Source organism: Manis javanica, chromosome 2, assembly GCF_040802235.1.
Source record: "Manis javanica isolate MJ-LG chromosome 2, MJ_LKY, whole genome shotgun sequence".
Classification (NCBI taxonomy): domain Eukaryota; kingdom Metazoa; phylum Chordata; class Mammalia; order Pholidota; family Manidae; genus Manis; species Manis javanica.
In genome coordinates this window covers 18,628,141-18,654,671 of record NC_133157.1, presented here as the reverse complement: position 1 = coordinate 18,654,671, position 26,531 = coordinate 18,628,141, and the positions used below count along the sequence as shown (strand labels likewise).

Sequence of the window (26,531 nt, the reverse complement as noted above, 5' to 3'; positions counted from 1 at the left end):
ATGTACATTCAGATTTACCTGGGGGATGATAAAATGCAGGTTCTGATTCAGTGGGTCTGGAGTGGGATCTGAAAGTGCATGCCTAACAAGCTCTCAGGTGATTGTAGATATTGCTGGCCCACTGATCACACTTTAAGTAGCAAGGCTTTAAGCTCCATTATGTATTGATTTGGGTACTTAGCCATCAAATCCTTGCCTCGTTTTAGGTTGGAATTATTACTCAAAAGCTGAAGGAAATCTGAATGTATCTCAGCAGAGGGGGCATGAGCTCAATGAGGTCTGGAGAGGCCGGGCAGGGTGTTGTCATCTGGTACCTACTGCCAGTCGATGGCTGATGCTCTTGGGTTTGACTGGGATTCTTGGAGTCACCCATGGCCTGGGGGTCTTTGCAGTCTCTGCAGCATGAGCAGAATATCTTCGAGGCCAGGCTTTGGTGGACTGTTGTGGGAGGTAAAGGAATGCCACGTATTCTGGGACTTGAATTCCAGTTGTCCTTTGGAAGTTTCTGTGATGGTGGCTGTATGGGGCCAACCTGTTCCCAGGTATAATAACTCTCTCCTCTCCCAGGTCTTCTGTAGCTCCCCACGGCCAGCAGGTCCAGGCCCTTCTGCTTTGGTTGCCCTCTCAAGACTATTTTTCCTATTCTTCACCAAATTTTCTTACCCATAGAAAGGAATAGAAGTCTCTACTCTGCCAGCTTTGCTTGTTGGGGGGCCTCGTTGAATCAGCTGATCTTGAATTCAGGGTCCAGTTCCCTGGGCAGAGCTGTTGCCTAAATAAACATAAGACTGTGACTAAAAAATCCCAGTCCTTTACCTGGGTTCATACTCCACATCAGATCCCAATACAGTAAAACCCCAGAAATGCACATAAACATGGTCAGTTTTTAGATAGATCTGAGTTCTACCCCTTTTCTAGGTGTATATTCTTGGGTAGATTCCTTAATCTTCTTTGCACCTCACTTTTATTGTGCAGAAATGGGAATGAAGTGCCTGCTTTGCAGAAGTAAAGGGTTAAATATATGGAAAATGACCCCTGTGGGGCTAGGTACACACTAAATGCCCAGTCAATGATCGTTCCGTCTCCCTCCCCTTCCCTTCTCTTCTTGTGGCTTCTCGGCTCCGAATTACTCCCGCTGGTCCAGGTCCCTGAGAGCGCGGTCATGAAGCACACTAACTTGCTGTGGGCTTTGGGCAAGTCCAAGTTCGTCTCTGTGTCTCAGGCTCAGTAGTAAGGGGAAATTAGGCGAGATGAGCTCTTCAAGCATCTTTCCCGTTCTGAGGATCCAGAATTAGAAAGCCTTGTCTTAGTCCCAAACTCCTTTCTTTGTCTCTGGATGCTTGCTGTTCTCAATCCCCTTCCTGAGGCAAGACCCCCTTCATGATGTGCATGGCCTCGCCCTTCGGCACTTGCTTCTCACTTTCTCTACTGCTTTATCCTGGTCCCAGCCACCATCATCTCTTGACTGAATTAAGGCAATGGCCTCCTAAGTGATCTCCCTATTTCTTTTACCGTTGACCTCTTAATAATATGAAATCTTTAATTTCCTGCACATAAGCTCTTCAATATAGCGCAATTTATGTATTGTGGCTAGACACAGCCAGTGGACTATACACTAGACACATACAGGTGTCCCCATTGTGCGGGATCCTTGGACCACGAAGGGTACTTACTCACTGGGTCCATTTGGCCCTCCTCTCCAATAGTCTTTTGGATTTCCTCCCAAATGAGTTTTCAACATGATGTGAGTGCTGGAGTATTTTCATGTAACTCTTAATGAATTCATTTTATTTTCTTAGGATTTCTAAACAGTAGACATTTATATAAAGCAATTGGATTTTTTTTTTTGTTTTGGAGAGGCACCGTTTAGCAACTATGCTTGCTGTTAGCGTGCATATTCTGCTGCTTGCTTTAGGTTCAATGTTTGTCATCTACTTAGATAAACTCTTTGCCTTGTGGGGTTTTGCTTTGTTCTAGACTGTCTCTTATATGTTGAATATAGAAGGAAGGAATAGATAGAAACAGAGGTCTGGCAAGCTTCCACCACAAGTCATCCCTGAGAACTAATGGTTGGAGGTCTGTTAGACTGGTGATCAATTTGTATGAAGGTCATTGCCAAAACATTGCCTTGGGTCCCTCCAAACCTTCCTGAGCACATGTTCTGTCTCCTTAAATCAATGAAAGGAGGTTATTTTATTCAGTCTATATTCTGAAGTCAGTGATTTCCAGGCCATTGATCATGTGGAGTCTGTCTGGCTCTCCTTGGCCAAGGAATTCAAGACACCACGCATTAAGTACAAATTTCGGACTGCCTGTAGTATATTCTTCCTGTTTGTCATGGTCTTGTCTACGTTAAAGTTGATGCCTCTTCCTGGAAAAACTCCTGCTTCATGTATATACTCTCATTATATGTACTCTCATGTGCTTATCTTAATAGGTGGAAAATTTTCACTGGGTGTCTTAGAATTACAATAGCCATTATGTCAAAAATAAGAGGGGCTCTAGAAAAGAGGGAAGGCAAAAACCCCAACCATTCAGTAGAGAGCTTCTTTGATTGGTATACTCTGGCCTCAGGAAAAAAAAAGAGAAAGATCTTACTCCTACTCAAACCTTCTGAAACCTACTTTCTTTGCATCTCCTTTTCTCTCCCCACCCAGCTTTATCTTTACCACCCACTGACACTCTTTCTATTGCGAATACCTTTCTTCATGGGGCAATTCTCTAGAAAAGAACAATCAACATTGCACGGTATCTTCTTAAAACTGCTAAACCAGAAAATGGGTCAGCAGGTTGAATAAACCCTGGGTAAGAGTTGACTCAAGGGCAAAAATTTTAAACGATGCCAAATTTCAGAAAGACAGAAAGCTGCTGTATAATTCAGGAACCTGTTAATTATTCTGTTACTTATTGCCCTGGACTGTCACATTTATACCAATTAGTTCATTTAATTGTTGACCTTCAAAAATGGGGAAAAATGGTTAAAAGTGGCAGGATGAGGAGACCAGAAGATTTAAATAAACCATCTACACATAATTCAAAAAAGTGGACTTGACACGGTAAGAAAAATAGAAAACACACCATATTTTGAAAGAGTTGAACAACTCTTTCAAAAGCCTTTCTCTTAAGGAGAGCTTGGGCAAAGATTCAAAATGGCAAACAAAATCCAGTTGAATGGACTTCAGGATACTTTCAAGGAACCTGTAGGGTAGACCAACAGCTCAAGTAAAGGAAGCCTTTTCTTCTCTTTTTGCCAAGGGCTCAGACCTGACATAAGGGACTGAAATAAATTGGAATGGGAAATGTCAACTTAGATCTCCTGATCATCTCCAAAGAGCCCTAAACAATTAGCTAGAAATCCAGATAACCTTTTGGCCTCTTGGGTGAAACAAATGGCTCCTGAAATGAAAACAGGGACCAAAAGTCTGTTATTAAAGGATGTGGAAGCCTGTGGATAAAGACACTTGTATTTACTGTAAACAACAAGACGATTGGAGGTGCTCGTGTTTCATAATGACAGAAGGACAGCTGTCCAAATCTGTCTGGTAAGGCCACTCTGAGGAGACCTCAGCGCTCAACACTTTCTTATCCTCTCTCTCAACTCCCAAGGAGAATTGCCAATAAGTAAAGATGGACAACAGCACTGACATGATTTGTTTCTTGTGTGGAAATCAGACTCTTCAGTGCCAAGTAGGACTAAGACTGGGTGGTTCTGTGTGATGGATACATGGCCCATTCCCAGTGCATGACCTCCCAAACACCCACAGGGGGCTGAATCTTCTCACACAGGCTTGGAAGGAGTGAAACCTTCCTGGAGACTACTGATACCAATAGGAGCAGCAGATTTTGGAGAAAACTGAGCCCTCTGTGGGTGCTGCACAACTCCAGGTGCCCATTTTCCCTCACCTTGGCTGACACAGTGAATAAATACAGCTCCCACCCTGGGGTGCCACCGGCCAAGTGACAATCCTTAAGTTCAAATAATTTTGGGTAACAGGATGCCTTTGGATTTTATTTTAACCAACCACAATTGCTAGTAACTCATTTGGTACCTGGATTAATACCACAGAGGAGGTTAACTTAAATCTAACCCCATAGAAAAGGCAACCTGGCTGTCAAAAGTAGACCTGGGCAATCATTTGAAATTTATTTTATTGGTCATGCCTGGGAAATCATAGGTCACGATTCTGGTGTGTCCTCCGGATCCTCCTTAAAATACTTGTAATTATCACTGCTTGCCTCACAGTCATGGAGGCTGTTGTCCAGAGAGTACAGAGTACTTTTACTTATGCAGTCCTGGGCCCAACATACAGTTCTACAGGTGACTCAAAGACAAAAATAAGAAGACATCAGGCTGGCTGATGCTCAAACTGAACATCAGATGTCTGTAAGAGGCAAAAGGGAAGTGGGCCTTCAAGGAAAGCTGACAGAAGTGGTGAAGATCTGGACAATTCTGAGGGTCTCTCCTGCAGCTTTGGGTGAGGGAGGTTGGGAAGGGGGGGCCTAAGAATAAAAGAAGTTCCCCCGCTCCTATGTGAAGACCAGCTGACTGCTCTGCAGCCATGCCTATAGGTAATCTCTTCTAAACTCATTTAATCTATTAGTGAAACTTGGCCTTGGTGACCATTCTTCTGAAAGTAAGAGACACGTGGCAGTAGTTACACGTTCACAGCTGATGGTCCACCATTCCTAAGCATCCTCTGAAATATCACCTGGCCTCACACTCAGCACCTCCCTGAGCCATTGCACGTCAGCCACTGGCTTTGCTCAGAGCCTGTCATACAGGCATGGTTCTCCCTTGTTAACCAGAGATACATTCAGTTTCTGTTGCACGTTGTGAAAGGTGGGCTCCTCCTCCAAAGCAGCTTGCATATATGCAAGTATCTGGGAGATCATCCTGGGTGCAGGGCAGCAGGGATTTAAATACAGGCTTGTCTGCAGGTAGTGCTGTTTTCCTTATCTTTCCACCCCACAGTTTCATGAGAAAAAAGGGGAGTAGAACCACTTGCCCCTCTAAGTGTTGGTAGCAAAGAATTTTGAACTTTTGAACCCTCATCAGAAATGGAAAGGCTCCTCGGGTGGCAGCGTAGCAGTTTCCAGCACATACATGCATGCATAAATACACACACACACACACATACATACATACATACATACTTTCTCTCTCTTTTCTCCCTCCCTCCCTTCCTCCTTCCTTCCTTGTTTATTAAGGTATTATTGATATGCACTCTTATGAAGGTTTCACATGAAAAAACAATGTGGTTACTACATTTACCCATATTATCAAGTCCCCACCCTTACCCCAATGCAGTCACTGTCCATCAGTGTAGTAAGATGCCACTGATTCACTATGTGCCTTCTCTGTGCTACACTGTCTCCCCGTGATCCCCCCACACCATGTGTACTAAACATAATACCCCTCAGTCCCCTTCTCCCTCCCTCCCCACCAGCCCTCCCACACTCCTCCCCTTTGGTAACCACTAGTTCCTTCTTGGAGTCTCTACCAGCACATTCTTTGGGGTATAAATCTTAATGATTTACTATATATTACTATGAAATTCAGGAGAATTGCATATTTTCCTGAACCTCAGTGTTGATTATCTGTAAAATGGGGATGGCCATAATAATATCTACTCTAGACGGCGCCTGAGAGGATTGAATAATGATGGAAAGTGCATAGCATGGCTGCCTGGCACCTTGCAAGGCTCAAAAAACCTATATGCTGAAGCTGATGGAAATGTGGAGTTGATGCTGAGGGGCCTGGGTGGGGTGCAGTGTTTCCTGCACTACCAGTGCCGTCCTCTAGGAGGAAGCAGGAACCAAAGAAAAGGACGAGATGCTGGGGACAGGGGTTTCACTGGGCCACCAAGGCAAGGAGGGAGGAGGGAGGAGGTCTGCTGGCGCTCTCTCCCGTGGTCCTTCCCTCTGCATGATGCCATGCTGTCCACCATGCCCATCGGGCTGGCTTGGGTGGTTCTGCCTCATGTGTGCCTTCCTCTGGGAATAGGCCAGCTGGGGCATGTCCTTCTCATGGGGGGTCCTAGAGGTGGGAGACAGCAATCAAGCCCCACTCAAATGCATTTCTAAGCCCCTACGGGTGTCTGGGGTCCTATCTGCTAAGTTTCCATTGGTCAAAGCAAGTCGCTCTCTCCAGTGGTCTCTCCCTCTGTCCGTGATGCCATACTGTCTACTGAGGCCTGGTGCCTCTTGTGAAAGCATCTTGAGGACGACTGGCCAGAAGGGGGCAGTACAGCACTGGACTCAGAAGACCTGGGTCCATAGCCTGTCTGTATACACCCCCTTGGGCAAATGGACTTCGCTTCTCAGTTTCTTCCTCTGCAAAAACATGTCCTATGTATGCATTTATGATGAAGTAAGATCTGGTAGGCAAACATTTAACATGGTGCCGAAGTGTAATAGGCATTCAAGTAACGGTTATTGTTAATAACAAAAGTGTAAAAATAAAGTGACATCTTCCCAGTCTATATTTCTGAAAAAACGGGGGTCACTTTACATTTGATTTCTCACCAAGTCTGTCACCTTATGGGGCACCTTTTCCATTCCTTTATTTAGGACAGGCAGCAACTACTATCTGGAGGAAGCCAATTTAGGTTAGAATGTTCTCTGTGGGTGCTGTCTTTGGATGCTTACAGACACCTGATACAAAGAAAACAAAGAAATTCAGCGGTTCTGAAAGTCATTGGTGGGGATGGTCAGTGTGTGGGTAGGGATTTTAGTCATTGGAGGGGGATGTGACCCTGCCATCATAAGTATTTGATGGCAGGTAAAACAGTCTTTTAAGCCTCACTTGAAAAGCAATATTCTTCAGTGGTATTGAAGGGGTCTCAACTCTGGCTGCAAATGAGATTCATCTGAGGTGTTTTTGCAACATAAAAATGTTCTGAGGCCAAACTCCAGATAAAGCAGAATCTTTGCAGGGAGCCAGGAGTGGAGCCTGGGCATCAGTATTTTTATCAAGCCTTTCAGGTGATTTTTCCATGTAATCAAGACTGAGAACTACTAAATTACACTGTAGAAATATCTAATTATACACTGAAGCAGTGGTTCTCAGCTCAGGTTGCACTTGCAGTTGTGGGAGGAACTTAGAAAATGCCACCCTCAGAGCCCAGTAAAATCACTATTTCTGGGCATTTCAAAGCTACCCAGCTGATTTTTCTCACCCCTCCTTTAGAATGGAGATATAATTGACCTATAACATTGTATAAGTTTGAGGTGTGCACTGTGTTGCTTTGATACATTTGTATATTGTATGATTACTACAGTAATGTCAGTGAACACCTTTATCACATCACATGATTGTCATTTCTTTTTTTGTGTGTTAAAAACAGTTAAGATTTAGTTTCTTAGCAACTTTGAAGTTTATAATAAAATACGATTTTAATTTGCAGCCAGTGCTGAGAACCACTGACCTACAGAGCAAATTAAAAAACCCTAAATTGTCTTGATGCTCTATGAGTGGGTCCTTTTAGCTTTTCAAGGAAAGCATTATATATGGATTCAAAAGCATTGTTTTTCAAATGACTTAGAAATGAAGATAATACACTCTGGAAACCTGTGTTAGATGAAAGCTGTGAAGACACTGATGTTAAAGATGTGTGAGGCATTTGAATGAAATTGTTTCAGAAAATGGGAGAGTGAGGCTAGAAATATTTCCAAACTGATGTATTTTATGTAGTACACTAAATAAACACACATCATACTGAATTTTTGTGAATAGAACTGGGTTATTTCACCAATAGCACTAAACATTTATCTATTCAAATTGGCCCAAAATACTTAAAAAAAAAAATCTTTGCACGGGGAAACTGGGGGATTGTTTTCATCTGGGGTGGTTTACCATTCACGGATCTGTGATATGCTTGCCTCCTTCACCTTGACTTTGGGGTGTGAGACTAGCCAGCAGGCTCCTGTATAAGTTCCTGGTCCAGGAAGAGAATAGTATCATGAACGAAGGCACTGGCCTGCGATGAGTGGGTGGGTTTTGAATTTGGTGATTTCACAGCATTTGGGCTCTAGGGTCAGACTGCCTGAATGAGAAGCCTGCCCACATAACTTGTTGTGTGGCCTTGGCCATGGCCATTAACCCCTCTGATCTTCAGCTTCCTTATCTTTAGAATAGGATGATTTAAAAGGTAATAGAGTTGATATGGGGGATAAATTAGACCAGCCATGGAATGCTGTCAGTACAGTGCCTGCTGGAGAAGAAGCATTCAATAAATATTCTTCTTCCCGTCCTCACCATCATCACCATCATCATCCTCACCACCATCATTGTCATTATCTTTATCATCATCATCATCAACATCATCACCATCATCATCACTTCCACCATCATCACCATCATCACCATCCTTACCATCACCATCCCCACCACCATCATTGTCATCATCCTTATCATCATCATCCTCACCATCATCACTACCACCATCATATTACTATCATCACCATCCTTACCATCATCATCCCCACCACCATCATCATCCTCACCATCATCATCATCATCCTCACCATCACCATCATCATCATCATCCTTATCATCCTCACCATCCTCACCATCACCATCATCACCATCATCATCCTCACCACCATCATCATCATCCTCACCATCACCATCATCATCGTCATCCTCTTATAGTTACACCCACCCCATCTCCCCACCATCTCTAACCCCTGGAAACCACTAATCTGGCCTAATTTTCTCTAATTGTTTCATGAATGTTACATGAATAGAAACATAGTATGTCTGTATCCTTTTTTTAAATTAAGGTATCATTGATATACAATCTTATGAAGGTTTCACATGAGCAACATTGTGGTTACTACATTTACTCCTCTTATCAAGTCCCCCCCACCCACCCCATTACAGTCACTGTCCATCAGCATAGTAAGATGCTATAGAGTCACTACATGTCTTCTCTGTGCTATACTGCCTTCCCCATGCCCCCTCTACATTATGTGTGGTAATCATAATGCTCCTCAATCACCTTCTCCCTCCTTTCCCACCCACCCTCCCCATCCCCTTTCCCTTTGGTAACTGCTAGTCCCTTCTTGGGTTCTGTGATTCTGCTGCAGTTTTGTTCCTTCACTTTTGCTTTGTTGTTATACTCCACAAATGAGTAAAATCATTTGGTACTTGTTTTTCTCCTCCTGGCTTATTTCACTGAACATAATACCCTCTAGCTCCATTCATGTTGTTGCAAATGGTAGGATTTGTTTTCTTGTTATGGCTGAATAATATTCCATGTGTATATGTACCACTTCTTCTTTATCCATTCATCTATTGAATGGACACTTAGGTCGCTTCCATGTCTTGGCTATTGTAAATAATGCTGTGATAAACATAGGGGTGCATATGTCTTTTTGAATCTGGGATCTTGTTTTCTTTGGGTGAATTCCTAGGAGTGGAATTCCTGGGTCAAATGGTATTTCTATTTTGAGTTTTTTGAGGAACCTCCATATTGCTTTCCACAATGGTTGAACTAATTTACATTCCTAGCAACAGTGTGGGAGGGTTCCCCTCTCTCCGCCTTCTCACCAGCATTTATTGTTCCTTGTCTTTTGGATGGTGGCCATCCTAAATGGTGTGAGGTGATATCACATTGTGGTTTTAATTTGCATTTCTCTGATGATTAGCAATGTGGAGCATCTTTTCATGTGCCTGTTGGCCATTTGTATTTCTTGTTTGGAGAAGAGCCTGTTCAGATCCTCTGTCCATTTTTTAATTGGGTTATTTGCTTTTTGGGTGTAGAGGCATGTGAGTTCTTTGTATATTTTGGATGTTAACCCCTTGTCTGATGTGTCGTTTATGAATATATTCTCCCATGCTGTAGGATGCCTTTTTGTTCTACTGATGGTGTCCTTTGCTGTACAGAGCTCTTTAGTTTGATGTAGCTCCATTTGTTCATTTTTGCTTTTGTTTCCCTTGCCCGAGAAGATGTGTTCAGGAAAAAGTTGCTCATGTTAATATATGTCCATATCTTTTTGACACTCAGTTATTTTTTTCACTCAGTATAATTTCCTTGAGGTTTACCGAAGTTATAACATGTATCAGTAGTTCCTTCCGTTTATTGCTGAGTCATAATCCATGGTATGGATGTACCACAGTTTGTTTAACCAGTCACCCTCTGAAAAATATTTGAATGGTTTCCAGTCTTGGCTGTTACAAATCAAGTTACTATGAGCATTCGTATACTAGTTTCTGTATGAAAATTAGTTTTCACTTCTGCGGGATAAATGTCCAAGAGTGCAATGCAATTGCTTGATGGTACAATAAACCCATTTTTAGTTTTAAAAGAAAGTGCCAAATTAACTTCCAGAGTGACTGTGCTACTTCATGTTCCCACCAGCAATGTGTGACTGAGCCTGTTTTTCTGAATCTTCCTCAGTGTTTTTTTCACTATTTTTTTTATTTTAACCATTCTAATAGGTATGCTCTGGTATCTCATTGTGATTTTAATGTGCATTTCCCTAATGGCTAATGATATTGAACATCTTTTCCTGTGTTTATTAGTCACCCATCCATTCTCTTTGGTGAAATGTCTCTTCATGCCTTGTGCCAACTTTCTAATTGTTTTTAAATTCAGATTTTTTTTAAAATGACTGCTTTTACTAAAATGTAACATATACCATAAAATCCATGTTTTTTAAGTGTACAGTTCAGTAGTTTTTAGTATATACAAAGAGATGCACAATCATCAGTTTGTTCTCTGTAGCTATGAGCTTGGTGTCTTTTATTTTGCTTGAATTTGCTCATTTGTGCATTGGATTCTGCATAGAAGTGAAATCATAGCTTTTTAGTTCTTTCATTACATTAAGGAAGAGAGAGGTCTTAGTTAGATGCTGCCCACTCTGTAATGCCTCAAACAGTTGCTGATCCCCCTTTACAACAAAAAGAAAACGGCCTTGCACGCTCAGGGTCTTCAGTAGGTGATAGCACTAGGCCAGAATTTAGGCACGTTATTGTGTAGGTCTTTTCCATTTAGGGTGGTGATTGTGCACTTGTTTTTGTGTAAGAGAATGAGGTGGTTTAAAGAAAAAATATGAAGGAAATCATAGTAATAGCAGAGTTACAGTGATAGGTGAGTGAATGGAGTTTAGGAAATACTGACTAGGTGATCATATCTATGACATTTATAATAAATGTTATGGTATAAACTTATTTCCCTTCAATGAAGCCTGTGGAAGAGCATCCTTTGGGATGTAAACTCATCCTTTGCCCATAGTTTCTGAGCTGGAAATTTCGCTATTCTTTCAAAGGATTTAGGTTTCTCAATTTCCAGGAATCTCAAGCCTGGCCTCCTTTCAAAACCCCAAGGTGATTGTCACAAATAAAACCCTTTTGTGGCTATTACATAATTGATACTTGAGACCTTTTTGGAAAAATCCTCTGCAATTTCATATTCTAAAAATAGGCTTGACTTTTGGATTGCTTCTAAATAAAAACATATTTTTCAATTACACTGGAGACAAAGAAAGAAAAAATTTCCAGTATCAATTTGAGACTTGTGGGAAAATGGAGAGAATAAGAGTTTCACTGTTCTCGGTGAAGGTTTTGGTATTGAAATTTTGTCACATTGGCTGAGTTCTGAGTTTGGTGGGGGTGGGGAGGAAGGAAAGGTACATACTGTCACTAGTCATTTGACATGTCACTTATTACTCAGATCTGACACCAAGTGCGAAGGCTGCAGCAGGGAGATGAAGCTCATATTACTATACAGGCTGTGGTCCAGGAGAAGGTCTCTGAAGTTCTATGGTTGCTCTGAGTAATTACTGAATCATCACTTCACTGGAGTGGAACTTCACAAAGACAGTCATCGCTGTGGAGCAGAACCAGAGAGCTTCATCCTAGGCCTGTTTGGGCAGCAACCGAGAAGGCTTAGCTTCTGAAGAGGTGACACATGCCCCTTTATGAGTCCCTCTCACCTGAACAATGTGCAGATCATTCTCAGGAACTCCTGCTGGGCAGTCCCTCTTGGTGCCAAATCCTGTGCTTCCTCCAGCCCATATTGGGGAAGTGGGTAGAGAAGAAGGAGCCGCGGGCAATGTTAGGGTAGCATGTAATCTGGAGTCAAATGATAGGCTTCCCCCATTCCTTCCAAGGATCTTTCCCCCTTATCAGCAAATCATCTGGTAGGTCCACGGCCCAATAGATTACCCTAAGGTGGATTTGGACTTCTGCCTTTCCCTCTCAGGACAGATCACTTCCATTCTCTGACTCTCATTTGCTCATCTCTGAAATGGGGCCTACAATTCTCACCTTACCCATGGCAAGAAGAATTGGCATGTATGAAGTGTTTCAGTGCATGGCACTGAGTGGTATATTTTGGAAGGGCATCTGTGCCTTCTCTGATATCACACCAGGCTGCCTTTATGTAGCCATCCACCTCTCTGTGCTCCCTTTGGGAGCTGTCATGCTCACAAAGCTCCATCCTATTACCTGACCCACGTGGGGTGGGGTCGACTGACTGAGTGACGTATGGGCAGGCATTTGGTCTCCAAACAGCAATACCGCTTATTGTGTCTCTTTAGATTACACACAGATCCCAGCACAGTGCCATATATACACACGGAAGGTGGTACAGAAATATACTTTAACGATTTGAGTAAGAACCTAGGTTAATTGTTGCCTCACTCCCTAAAAGAAGGAAATAGAGGGGACATAGGATAACACTCTCTTACAGTGCCAAGCCATAGGGAAATGGAAGTGTGTTACAAGGCAGAAGACTAATTCTTACAGAACAAAACATTAAAAAAACAGTTGAGAAAGAGAAATTCAAGGGTTCCAAATCAGCAAATTGATCTACTGGTGTATCCACATCTCTTTTTCTATTATTTCCTCTGTCTGCTGGTGGGCAAAGGAATGCCGATAGAAGTGACAATGCATCTGTATGTAACAGAGCAGCCTGTGCATTCCTAATGTCTGACCACCGAGTGTGCTTCATCAGCTGTCTAATCAAACGAGATAAATTAGAAGCTGCTCCTCCTCAAGGGAGGTTGGAGACTACGAGTTTGAGGCTCTCCCTTTTCATGATGACACTTCACTTAGCCTTATAATTGATACCAGGACAGTGTGCTCACTCCCCAGGGATATGGAAGAAATTATTTCTTGAGTCTGTTCAGATGGAACTTTAAAAAATCAAATCCAACATTCTCAGTAGCCAACAAAATAAGACAAATCCTCCGGCTTTGGCACGGGGGGGCTGGAAACCCCCAGGAGAGCTTATGGACTTCTGTGGAATAGCTGGATGCTGTGGGTTAAGGGATCCCTGGGACCATCCTTGGTCAAATATAAGCAGGACTCACTTTATGGGGAGTCAGCACAATAGTGATATTTATGAATGTTAACTATGTGTCGGGCATTGCAGTCCGTGCTTTGCTCTTGAGCAACTGCCTAGGGTGAAATCCCAGCTCATCTGGGCATCAGCTGTGTGATCTTGTGCCTGTTATGTGGCTTCTATTGCTTCAGTGTCCATGTCTGTAAATGGGATTGTAACACCTAAGTCTTACGGTTCTTAAAGGATTCTTTGAGACACTGAACTCAAAGTTCTAGGTGCAGAGTAAACACTTAATACCTAGTGTTGTTTTGTTGTTGTTTTTCAAACATTTCATACAAAATTCAGAGCTGCCAAGAATTATGTGACCAATGTCACATTCTGCAGGCCTTGGACTTTAGTGCCCTTTTGAATCTAATTTTCCTAAAGGGGAGAGAGAAATACTTGAATTTTAAAGTAAGAGGATTTCTGAGCTGTAAATTAAATGAATCTCATGTATAAAAATATAATAACTTTGGCCAGAAATTCAATAACAATGATTTCTAAGTAGATAAACAAAGCCATAGACCTAGGCTTATTTTGGAAGAAGATGTTCTTATTTGTATTAGATGGAAGATAATTTTGCTCTATAAAATTTGAAAGACTCATGATACTTGAGAGCCTCCATGAAAGAGAAGGTCATTTCTTTCATCACAGAACTGTAAGACTTTATAGCACTTGTAGAAAGCCTCAATTAGACTCTAAGCAAAGGTTTCTTGCCTTTATAAAGTGTGCACATGAGCTCTGTAATTTGATGGTGGTAAATTAAAATGTATTTGTTGTCTTTTCCTACTCCAAACAGGGCCACGTTAATGCTGACTGGCTGGAATTTGAGTATCTGCCTGTTCTCTTCTCAGATCTTTCTGGTACACACAGCTTCCTTGTACTGGGTCCAGGGCAGGAGTTGAGCAGCGTGATTAGATCTTTGTTCTCTGACCACAGCTAGTGCCTGAGGGTTATAGCTAAGGTCAGCCTTAGAGCAGTCCAGGCTCCCAAGACACCCACTTCTGTGTAAATTGAAAAGCAGCAGTGAGAGAGCTTAGGCAGATCTCTCTTTATCTGACATAGCTTCTTGCTGGGTTTTTGCTCTTCGTTCAATTAATGCTTTCAGACTGTCACCTGGGTGTATAAATAGGTGTATCTCTACCAGCATCTGATGGAAGGCCAACCTCTTCAGAATCTTCACGCTATGATCCTGGAAAGGAAAGAGCCAAATGGACTTAAAAGACTCTGCTGACCAACTCTCTCCCTTGCTCCTATTAAATACATTGGGATACTGTGGCCTGAAGAAGGAAAGAATTCTCCCAAGGTTGGAAGTTGAGCCCATGACTGAGTTGTGATAGGGATCTAGGTCTTTTTGATCCAAAGCCTGTTTGCACTTGCAGCAGAAACTACTAAGTGTTTCCTAATTTCCAACCTCTTCTTTCCACTTAATAGTAGAACCTCCAATTGTGACTTATTTAACTGTCTGAGATAAAAGACTTATTTTCCAGTGTTCTTCACAGTAAAGGTGGTTATGAGACTATGTCCTAGCCAACAACAAATAGTGTAATGTACTCTGTGACTGCTAGGAACATTCTTTTGTCCTTCTTCCATCCTACTGTCTAGAATGTGGAGGTGATAGCTGGAGCTTGAACAGCTATCTTGGACTGTGAGGTGGAAGCCATGTGTTGAGGATGGTGGGACATCCAGATGAGCGTCCTGGGTGTCTGATTTTGCAGAACACTATACCGGCCATGGAACCGCTCCTCTCCAGGATTTTATATGAGAGAATAAAACCATATGTGTTTAACACCTATTATTTTTTTGAAAAATTGTTTTGTCAGTTGCACCTGGACCTGACCTTTAATGATACTCCGCTACCTTTTTCTGCCCTCAGATCAGATTTCTTACTGTTCAGAGGAGAGAAATTAGGTCTTGGAAATTCTGTTGGGGGAACATGGAGTAAGATCCTCCTAGATAAAGAGGTGCTCTGTGTGTTTCTTCCAGCAGACTGAGGTCCCTATGAGGAAGGACTGTGACTGAGTTTTCTTTGTAGCTCAGAACTCACCAAAGGACTTAAAGATACTGGTAAATGTTGTTGGATCTTGTATCAGTTATTTATTGCTACATAATGCTGAGCAATAAATAACCACAAAACCTCAGTAGTTTATGACAATGCTTATTTATTGCTCATGTGTCTGGGGTGATCAGCTTGTCAGCTCTGTTGAAATTGGCTGGGCCTGGCCACATGACTAGGGAGTTGTCTAGCAATTGGGGGATCCAGGATGGCCATGACTGGGACAACTGGGGGGACTTGACTCTGCTTCCCATGTTCTCATATCCCAGCAGACTAAACCGTGCAAGTGGAAGAGGTCACAGGTGATGAGCAGAAACAAGCAGGTGATTTTTCTTGCCTCTGCTGTGTCACATCTGCTAAGAATCCGTTGGCTAAAGCACATGCCAGGGATGGACCCAAGACCGAATGGCAGAGCACTTCACTGTTACAGGGCAAAGGCATGGTTACAGGGTGGGATGAGAACTGGGGCCTTAATGGATCTAATCTATTTCAGATGGATGACTGAATGGTTGGAGGCATGGACAGAAAGAGGAAAAAAAACAGGCAGACAGAGAGGAAGTTCTATTCACTGTGTCCACTACAAGGGGAAAGGAGGCATCAGAAGGCAGTTTCCTAAGTCTCTAATGCTCTCTGGGGTTAGCCACTGCGGGGCCATCTTGGCTGGGGACTGCCCGGGACACACAGGGGCTGGAGCTTTGTCATAGACCCAGGCTGTGGGGTGTTTATATTATGACTTGATTCTGTACTGGGGAATCTTTGCTTCTGAGTGAGTCATTATGAAAAGCTTCACAAGCTTTACCTAGTGGTTGGGAAGAATCTATTTTGGAGACAAGAAGCCTTTTCAGAGAGAACGAATTCATAACATGAAGACAGTTGTGCTGTTGCCTGAGAACTGAACTGGGAAGCAAGGGACCTGGGTTTCAGTCCTGCCTCTGCCAAGTCAGAAAAAAAATAACACCAGAAATATGAGCTTCTCTTAGGCAATTTCTAAGTACTATACTACTTGTCAACAAGAGAGAAAGCCAAAAATAAAAAAAAAATGTCTTAAAGAATACATTTTCTCCCAGTCTTCATGGTTGTTTGAACTTCGGGTAATATATTTTTTAAAGAAGATGTAAATTCCCCTAGTGCTCATAAATTTGGACGTTAGGTTTCTGTTACCTGCATTGAAGATCATATCACTAGTTGTTTCGAATACTTTCGAAACAATGCTTAGCTCTTTATGTAAGTCATAAAATGATGCCTAGTGTGAAAATTAAAGTTAGAAAATGGTTAGTGTGAAAATTAAAGCAAAATACTGTTAATGTGACCATTAATAATGCTTCTCAGTGTTACAATAGTTGATGAAAGAGATTGAGCAATAAGTATAACCAGGTTTCCCTCAAAGATGGGAAAAAAACCCTCAATTTGTTTTGATGGTGTTAGGATGAACAATTCACTTCGTTACTTTCCTTCTGTTGTAGAAATAAAATGACTCTGGCAATTTTCCTGAGTCTTTAACAGAAAGTAGATGCTTTGTTTACTTACTCAGCTTAAACACGCACAAAATTAGATCCAATTCTTTGGCATCTGCAGATCCTGCTGGTTTTTCAGGGAAAGGTCAAGGGTACCAAAGCAGGCCAGTTTTGGTGGGGCTGAATTCTGGAGACCTAAGATAGGTCTTTTTGGTCCTCTTTAGATCCTTCCCTCATCTTTAAATTATGGAGAATACTGAGGCCTGGAAGAGGAAAGAGACTTGCGTCTATGAGTCTCAGGGGGCCACCAGGAACACTGGATCCTGGTGTTGGTTTGCTGTACATTGCATGAGGTCACATCCTTCCATCCTACACAGTTCATATCCCTTTAAGTGGAAACTTGCTAGTTCCTAGATGAATTAGTTCCTAATTCAAAACGTATTTCTGTATCTGCTTTCAGAAGAGAGAAAATGATGTTATATAATGTTGCCCCAGGGGAAAGTGGAGCAATAGCTGTTTTATTTCCTCATCAGTTGAGCACACTCAGCCTAACCCCATAAATCTGTTAAATAGAACCAGGGCCAGTCTTATTCTGTCTCAATCCCTTTATCCCCTTCCTCCATAGCTTGCACTGAAATAGTGAAGAGGTATCTTCTTTGTCCTGGTGCCTGGTCTGTAATTTTACTTCATTATGAATTCAGAATGGGCAAGAGATTGAAGGTATCAGTGCCAGGCACTGACAGCCACAAGATGGGGGGGCTCTTAGAGGGAGTGTGGCCCAGGGGTCCTGATCTGTCACTTTGATTCCTGTGGGACAATAATGCCTGTGGGCAGAAGGATGGCTTCTAATACAGGAGATGATCTTGAGATTCACCACTGATTCCTTGAGTCTAAACCTCACAGCCTGGTTCTTAACTTCTTTAGAGAGAAGCAATGCTCTCCACCTCACTTGCTGACTGTGGTCAGGACTGGGTATGTCTCTGCTATTGAGATTTACAACTGCCTCTTTATCTACATTCTGTATTCTTCCAAACAGAATGAAAATGACACCTCCCGATTATTGGCTCAAAGACACGAGGGTGATGGAATTTGGAGGGGGTCTTTGGAGATCCTAATATCCCCTGGATTTCTCTTTGGAGTCTGTAGAATCATTTTCCCTTCTCTGACCTCAGTTTCCCCACTGGCAACACTGACATTCATGTCGATTTCATCCCGGGGAACTGGGGTAAGGCTGAACAGAAAGGGCCCTGGCCTTTTGCACAGACCTCAAGCAGAGCAGCTCCATTCTTACCAATTTTGTAAAGTGAGGGCGCACAAAAGATTGTGTTCAAACAAAGTGTCTGCTGTTGTAAAGGAAGCTTAAACTCTTCCTTCCCTCTTTTACAAACATTGCCCATGCTTGGTATCTGACAGCTTCTGTTTTTAAATATTCCCAGGGACACGGGAAGTGGTAGTGAAGACACAGAATTCTCCAAACTCTTCATTGTCCATAACGTCTCAGCAATGAGTGGACTTTTGCAATATTTTTGTTTGTCCTCTTACATGTGAATCTTTTTCTCATATCTCTGGTTGTTAGCCCTTGTTTGAACCCTTGAATAGTGATTAGTCTTAGGAGCAGACTTTGTCCAAGTTCATAAATGACTTGATATAAAAAACCAGATGCAGTGGTATCAGTTTACAATCTATATAAATATAAAAAAATCCATTTGTCTGTTATTACATGATATGAAAATATCTATGAATTTAGAGATTATGTTTTGGATGGAATAACCTAAACAACAGTTTCTGTATCTGTATTAGTTATTTTCTTCTTCTTGATAATGGTGCTTAACAACCCTCCCCTCTCCCATAGCCATTGCCAACTCATTCCATCTGAGAGGAAAGCTAGTTGCCATCTATGCCCTTAAAGGAAATGTCTTTTTTTGGTGCCACAAATAGTTTCTATCCTGAGACATTGCCCAGCAGAAAAGCAAGGTGGTAGAATAAAAAGAGCTTTTCTCTGACAGGGACAAATACATTTCAAAGTCATTCTTCATCTCATTATCCTCATCAACCAGCCCCATTTGCTACCTCCCGTGTGACCTTAGACAAGTTGTTTTCCCTCCTCTGACCTCGGTTTCCCCATCACTACAGCTGATATCTGTGATGGAAGACGTGGGTTTAGTCCTGGCTCAGCTGTGTGTTCCAGTCACCTCATTGGGTTTCAGAACCTCATTTTTCTTGTCTGGTAAAATAGGGTCAAATTTTCTCAAATAATTGGGGCAAGAAACTGATGTGTAAACTCCGAAGTGTCAGCGAAATGTGCAGGTCCTTTCATCCGAGGTCTATGTTTTGATCAGTCCTGGAGCCAGGATTCTGCCTGCAGAGGGTTTTCTAGTTGGCCTGGCAGAAGGCAGAGGACTACATCTGCAGCCTTGGGGGGGTCCCTTCATGTCTGACTTGATGCTTTTGCTTTTTCCCTCCCGGAGGAAGGAGAAGACCCTGATGCATATTGGTGTATGCATGTTGGGAAAAAATACAAAACCCCAACATGGGCCTCTTCTGAATCTTTCTGCAGAGAGAAATCAGGGATGCCCCGAAATTGAGAATGTGGCAGAGAACTGATACCAAGTTGCTCACAACATGGTTATGTGACGGATGCTCAGTCATATCAGGACCTAGAAGATGCGCGCACAGCCTTGCCCTGCGGGCTGTTTGAAGGTCACGCTGACTTTACCCTGCTGGGAAACAAACTCAGTCTCTCTGTTTGTGGGTTCCCTGTACTGAGGGTACAATTCACTGGGGATCTGGGTCTCCTATTCCCACTGCTGCCTAGCTATCTTTATCACTCACCTCTGAACCCTGCCCCGAGCTTCTCCTGGTGTGGTGATTTTAGACTTGATTTTTTTTTGTGTGTGTGTTTTCCTCAAAATTTGTTATAATGGGCCAACTGGTCACAGGAAATGCGGTGGTCCTGAGTCTGTTCCAAGCAAATTGAGTCTGGGCCGGAAAGGATCACATGACTCATGTTGGGCAAGAAGCTGTGGTCTTCAGGTTTTATTGCAATCCCTTGGGGGAGTTATACAAATGACCCCTGTCACTGCCCTGGGGTCACAGGGCAACTCAGGAGGGTGAAGGGAAATGATTTTTATGGAGCACCTGTTATGAGACATTTTATCTAATCATCCCATTTCAATCTCACCATGCATAGCACAGGGAGGGAGGTGTAATTCCCACCCCTGTTTTGCAAATGTGGCTCAGGGCGCAAAATAGCACATCTAAGCAGGGAGGGCTCCAGTGGTCACTGTCCCTAGGTCAGGGGGTATGAACAGCCCCTTGGCATCTCCTTTTTCAGCCCCTCTGCCTTAAAAAGTATGTGCTGTAGAGGACAAAGTATCATGTCATTCCTACTCTGTGTCTTAAGGAAAAACCCTTCACCTCTCTGGACCTGTTTCTGCTGCTGTAAAAGAAAGCCCTTGGGATTAGGTCTCTTTGAGCTTAAAACTTCTGTACTCCATGCCTCATGGTGCTTACACTGGTTCTCTAGCTCCAGAACAGGACGGATAACTGCCTGTAATGCTGGCCCCCATTTCAAAGGATGGTCTCACAGACAACCATGGATCTAGCAGATAAGAGAGTAGAGTTAGGACCTGGATATCGTAGGAAAGATGAAGAATGACTTTGAAATGTATGGAAAAGATCACAGGGTGCCTTCAGTGGAAAACTAGGTGTTTCTATGGGGTCTCTGTGCCCTTCATTGCCTTTGAACTCTTTCAAAACTCTAAGTTGTAGATAACCGAGAAAGACTGTGTGAATATAAAAGGTTCTTGTCTGTAGATGCCCAAATGATTTTTTTTCCGTTGGAAATATAATTGGTTTACCAACACCTCCTGTGGAATAAGCCAGTTGTGCATCTATTTGTAAATTCATTTCATCATTTTTGGTTGTGGATATTTGATTCTTTCAACCAACTGTGACATCTTACTGGTTCTCTCACTAACTAATGAGCTAAATAAAAACCCTGTTTTATTTTATAAAATGGGTTTTATAAAATGTTTATTTTATATTTTGATGAGAGTCATGATTACACCCTTTTAAAGAAATTATCCTTAAACAATATGTAGTTAATTATATACATAAATATACATATATGTGTATATTTATATCTATCTATCTATATAACACAAGCCTATGTAACATTTTTGGATTATTGGTGGGTAAAGAGCTCAAAGTGGAGATGTATAAACTTTTCCTTATACTTCCAGCCTAGAAGGTGTTTTTCTGGCCCACTCTTTCCCACAAATACTCTGTGCCCTGGATTTCTCTCTTTGTGCACCCTGGAAGGGAACACGTTCTTCCTAGTTCCCCACTTCTCGGCTTCCCTAGAAGCTTTGCTAACCTTCTAGCTGTGCTCAGATTTGACGCATCATGACTGGGGGGGATATAAATACCTCCATGGGGCAGGGATGAGGACTCATTCAGGTTGCGTGTGTCTGAGGTACTGATCTGCAGCCATTCAGGGGACTGACTGAGACCGTCACTCAAAGGGTTGGTGCGCTGTGCCTGCTGTGTGTTTGTTCATGAAAATTGGGCCCCTCCATCCCCAGGCCACTCCTCGCCCCTATCTGGCCCTTACCAAGGCTGGTGAAAGTCTCTACCAGTTAAAGATGAAATCTGGGCCCGAACAGCCAACCTGACCAGAGTGTTAGGGGCTCCTGCCCCCTCGGACCAGGTGGTGGCCCTTTCTCAGGCCTCCAGTCTTTCCAGGAATGATCTTTCACAGGGTTTCCTCACTAGTGCTTTCCTGTTTACAAAAGGTATTTCCTCCCATTCTGAGTTGGGCCCTACAAAAACTCCTTGAGTGAGGCGGGAAGAATTTGATTATCTTCTATTTTACACAGAAGGGATATGAACTTCAGAGAGAGGACGTGACTAGCCATTGTGAGTGGGGCAGGGAAAGGACCCAAGCCAGGACAAGCCTGTCTTGGCACCTCTGTCTACACTGCACTTTGATCCTAGGCTGCCAGCTCCCGCCAACCCTGGCTGTTCGTGTCCTTGGTCAAAGAGGGGATCTGAGGGACAGAGAGGAGGACTCTGTTCCACCCTCCCTTCTCCTCGCCATTTGCTCTCCCCTGGTGTTAGCCCATGTTAAATGTCCTTTGAAATACAAATAAAATGGAGCTGATGGTCTTGAATATTACCCCCCTGGGCAGAGGGAGCCCCTGGGCTTGCCTAGTCCTCTCCCTGGTAGGATCAGTCAGAAAGTGTTTGGCTGCAGGTACCAGAAAACTCCATCTACAGTGACCTAAACATTTGGGGAGTTTGGAGGTAGGTGGTTCATAATCAGGGTCAGAGATCCTATGATTCTAGCCCTAGTGTCCAATAAGGTAGCCACTAGCCACCTGTGGCTATTTACATATAGATTCATTAAAGTTAAATAAAAATAAAAATTAAAAAGAATTCAGTTTCTCAGTCATACCAGCAGCCTTTCAAGTGGCTAGTAGCTACTGTGTTGAGTCAGTGAAGGTACAGTCCATTTCCATCATTGCAGGAAGTTCTTCTGGACAGCAGCACGTGGACCCTGCATTCTACATGTAGTGCATATGTTCAAAGAAAGGAGAATAGAAGAAGGTGATGGTGCTGGCACGTTTATTTCTTTTTATCAATGAAGAAACACTTTCCAGACTCCCTACAGCACTTCTGCCCTGTCTTACGTCCTGACGAGAACTATGTCTCATACCTGTCCTGCCTGGAAGGGAAACTGGGCAAATGAGGATCTTGAATAGGGTTGGGCACTTTGTGGCCCCAAACAGAACTGGGGTTCTGATAGCAAGAAGGGGGAAAAGATACCAGGTGGGTGATTCGGCGGTGGTGGGCAGAGGCTTATATTTTCCTGGTCGTGTCTCCCTGAGACCCTCCCTCTGCTGCCTTTGTTCATCCAGTCCTCAGTTGTCTCTGTGGGTACTGACCTAGTTCACCCGGCTTCCCCTGGCAACTCTTCATCAATTTCTCAAACAACACCAAAAATGCTCACAACAGGCTTTCGTGTGCAGCACATTCTAGTAGAGGTTTGAGGGAGTTGAAGGGGGCTTAGATCCTATTAATGCAAATCACTTAATGCTAACATCAGACACTCCTGACCTTCCCATTCTGTCTGTACCTGTCATGTCCCTCTGCCATCCTGTTTCACCTCTAACTCCCAATATGTACCCATTATTAGAACAGCCCCCCCCCTCCCGCCTTAGGCCTCCCTGAGCCCCTGCATTTTATTAAGTAGAGCAATTTAGGCTGATACTATAGGCCTTGTGGCCTGGGGCCGCTATAGGCCCCCCACCCTGCGGCCTTTTCACAGGTGCAAGAAACCAGGGAAAGGTTTTGAAACACTCTATTCCTTTCTCTTTCCCTGTCAGCTCTGCCAGACCTGAGGGCACAGATTTATCTTCCCTCTGATAGAAATGATTTCACCTGTCTTTGGAAGGCAGAAACAACCACAGGTAGTTTTGATCTGAAATAACATTTTTCTTCTACTGCATTCATATACAGCATTTTCACCACTGAACACTGAAAATGCAATTAATCAAGTATCTTGGTTAAGAACCAGGGCTAACAGATTTTTGTAGAAATAGACTAAAGTATCTTAATTCTGGAGGCCGAGTGGCCCAGGAGTCAGATTTGAATATGAGTGACAGTCCTCATTGAGTGACTTTGGACAAATTTACTTAAACTCTTTGGACCCCAGGTTTTCCATCTGTGCAGTGACGAGGTTGGATGAATCAGAGATCCACAGACCATGGCCTTGGGGCCTAATTGTGTGACAGGCCTGTTTGTGTATACCCCATGAGCTAAGAATGGTTTTTACAGTCTTAAGGGATTTAAAAAATAAAGAATATGTGTCAGAGACTGGATGGGACACAGCAAGCCAAACATATTTACTATTTGGCCCTTTACAGAAAAAGTTTGCCCATCCCTGGGTTAGATGGTCTCTGATGGTTTCCCCAACTTTCAGGATCTAGACACGTGGGATGCCAGTAGCCTAGACATGCAGGATCCTGTGGGGCTCAAATAATGCAAGTGGATTCCTTCATTTCTGCAGTCCCTCTATTCCCATATTGAAAGGGAAATGGGAGAGGGCATGACTAATCAGGGGCTGGGGCTGGAAGCTATGAGAAGATGATTTTACTGTAAACCTGCTGACGTTAGTCCGTGGAGAGATTTCCCTTAGCAGGTGAGCCGCCAGCATGCACGTCAGATCCTGGAAACTGTTGGGTAGGACGTTCTGGCTTTCCAGCCACAGTCGGGCCTGCCCATCTGGAGCAGGTTTTGGCAGCTCCGACTGCGGTCAGCTGGGCAGCCCTGGCACCAGGCCATGGTTCAGATGTGTGGGGTGGGGGCGGGGAGAGGTGGGAGGTGGGGGAATGAGCATGGGGGAACTGAGTCACATTCACTCCCCCTTGAGCGTAATGAGGTCTTGAATTCTGCCCTGAGGAAGAGACTTGGTATGGGGATGCTGAGGTCTGTGAAACCAGCCCTTCGTGCAGGGCTTGGAAGGTACCTGAGTCTTCCCTTTATTCCCATTGTGATCTTGAGCAAGTCACTTTACTTCTCCAAGAATCAGTTTTCTTAACAGTAAAATGGTGCCAATGAACCCCAGTCTGTAGACCTTCTTGGGTTGTTGAAAGGGCAAAAGGAGATATTATATGGAAAACCAGTTACAAACAGAACAGTACAGGGAGGCTGCCAAGATACAAGAGGGGGAGGGTTCTTTTTAAACTGACATCCAATGAATGCTTACTATGTGCCAGGCCCGTGAGTAAGCCCTTTACTTACATGGTTTATCCATGTAACCCTTGAAACAACCCTCTGAGACACTATTATTATCCCTGTTTGTGGATGAGGTGGCTCTGGTCACATGCCATTTAAACCACAGCCCTGGGATTCAATGCCAGATCTGTGTGATGCTAAGTTTCTTGCCCATGACCACTTTTCTCAGAAAGACAGTAAGTTTCTGGAATGGATGTTTTTAAGCAGCTCTGAGGATTCCTCATTCCATTCGTTGGAATGACCAGTATTGCTTTAGAGTGGTCTCGTGTTTGCTGTTTCAGAATTTTATTTTGTCTCCTGACAAGTGACATGGATGATCATTCCTGTTAAAGCTCTTAACTGGAGTATTTATATTGTTTAGGAACATTAGAGAAGGGGAAAAAAGACAAATGTTCTCAGGAAATAAACACCAAAAAAAAATCTCAACCAAAAAAAAAAAATGACAGCAATGCGAAAACAGTTAAGATGAAATGTTGATGTTTGACGTCAAGTGAATTTTGTGCTATGAGAGGTTTTAAAATACTTTGATTTTATCTTACCTCTCCCACTGATAATTTTCATCCCTTTTCTGCCTGCTTTTTGGTAATTAATTATGGGATGAAAGCATTTCAGAATACAGATGTCCAGTCACATCTGAATAATAATTATCCTTTTATGGCGTCATGCTACAGAATTTTCTGTCCATTTGCATTTCCAAAATCTGACAGAAGCCTTTTGAGGTCTGGGAAGCATTTTTTTGTTGTCCCTAAGAGGAAATGGAGGCCTCACTCAAGTGACTTGCATAGGATCAGACAACTCCTGTACAGCACAGGCAGAGTTTCTAAGGCTCAGCACATCTAGCCACCTCCTCTAGGGAAGGCAGCCTGCCCTTATTCCACAGGGTGTGATATTAACAGCAGTAACCACCACATGCATTGGTGGGCTGGGTTTTAATTACTCCCTTTTTAAGCTTCACAACAACCCTGCAAAACAGGTATTTATTATCATCATTGCAGCTTTCTAGTCTTTACCAAGACTTAGAGATGTGGGTCCTTTGCCCAACTTTACTCAGCTAAGTAGAGTCCAAGGCAGGATTTGAACCCAGCTCTGCCTAGCTCCAGAACACATGCTCTTACCCACAGTCTCCTATGCTGTCATTGGCACAGCCAGGGAGGGTTTAAATGTCGGTTTAGGATATCTTGGTCCCACAATCCATTGGGATTTGATCTGGTTCGTTGGTGAGCCAGGGAGTGAGGTCTGGCAAGTGACTGTAATGCAGCTTTGGTGATTAAGACCAGAGGTGTGTGTACAACCTCTGTCATCAGAAGAATGATGTGTATGCATGGAGGCAATTAACAGAATGGTCTAAAAACAGCAGCAGGGCTCATGGGTTTGCATGGGTCGTATGTGCATGCAGGCATAGGTGTCTTTTCCCTTTCTTTTAGCTCAGGATTCAGGACTTAATTAACATTTATTGAGTCTCTCTTAGATACCTGGAGCTCACTGCAAGAGGCATATTGCTGACCTTCATTTTAAAGAAGAGGAAATGGAGGCAGAAATGAGCAGTGCCTGGCCCAAGATCACACAGTGGCAAGGGGCGGAGCTGGGATTTGCCCTCAGGTCCCTCCGGTCCTGAGCCACTCCACCCAGGACTTTGCCTACCTTTCCATTTAGTCCAGGACCCCTTATTTTTCATGTTGTGTTCCTACCATGTTTGTAATCTGACTTGTCCTCAGGCCCAGCTCCTGGGGAATCCATGCTTGACCCAGACATGCAAAAACCCACCCTGGGTGCTGTTCCCTGTGTACACGCTCTGTCAGGTCAGCTAGCTCCTGTCTTTTAGTTCTTATTTCCTCACCAGCATCTGTGACCTGGGCAGGCTGTCCCCGGCAGGATTAGTGGCAGTAGTAG

General features: G+C 43.3%; 2 protein-coding genes and 1 long non-coding RNA gene across 3 annotated transcripts in view; 2 read left to right on the top strand and 1 right to left on the bottom strand.

Annotated features, from left to right (window-relative positions):
* The window catches only part of TMEM268 (transmembrane protein 268), a 157,570-nt gene that overhangs the window by 40,827 nt on the left and 90,212 nt on the right, over nt 1-26,531 (top strand). The gene's annotated exons all lie outside the window — the stretch shown is intronic.
* The window catches only part of TEX53 (testis expressed 53), a 37,783-nt gene that overhangs the window by 9,679 nt on the left and 1,573 nt on the right, over nt 1-26,531 (bottom strand). The gene's annotated exons all lie outside the window — the stretch shown is intronic.
* LOC140847001 (uncharacterized) lies at nt 9,107-16,342 on the top strand. The gene is made up of 3 exons (XR_012126559.1): nt 9,107-14,194; nt 15,657-15,710; nt 15,881-16,342. It is a non-coding gene; the product is annotated as an uncharacterized lncRNA (long non-coding RNA).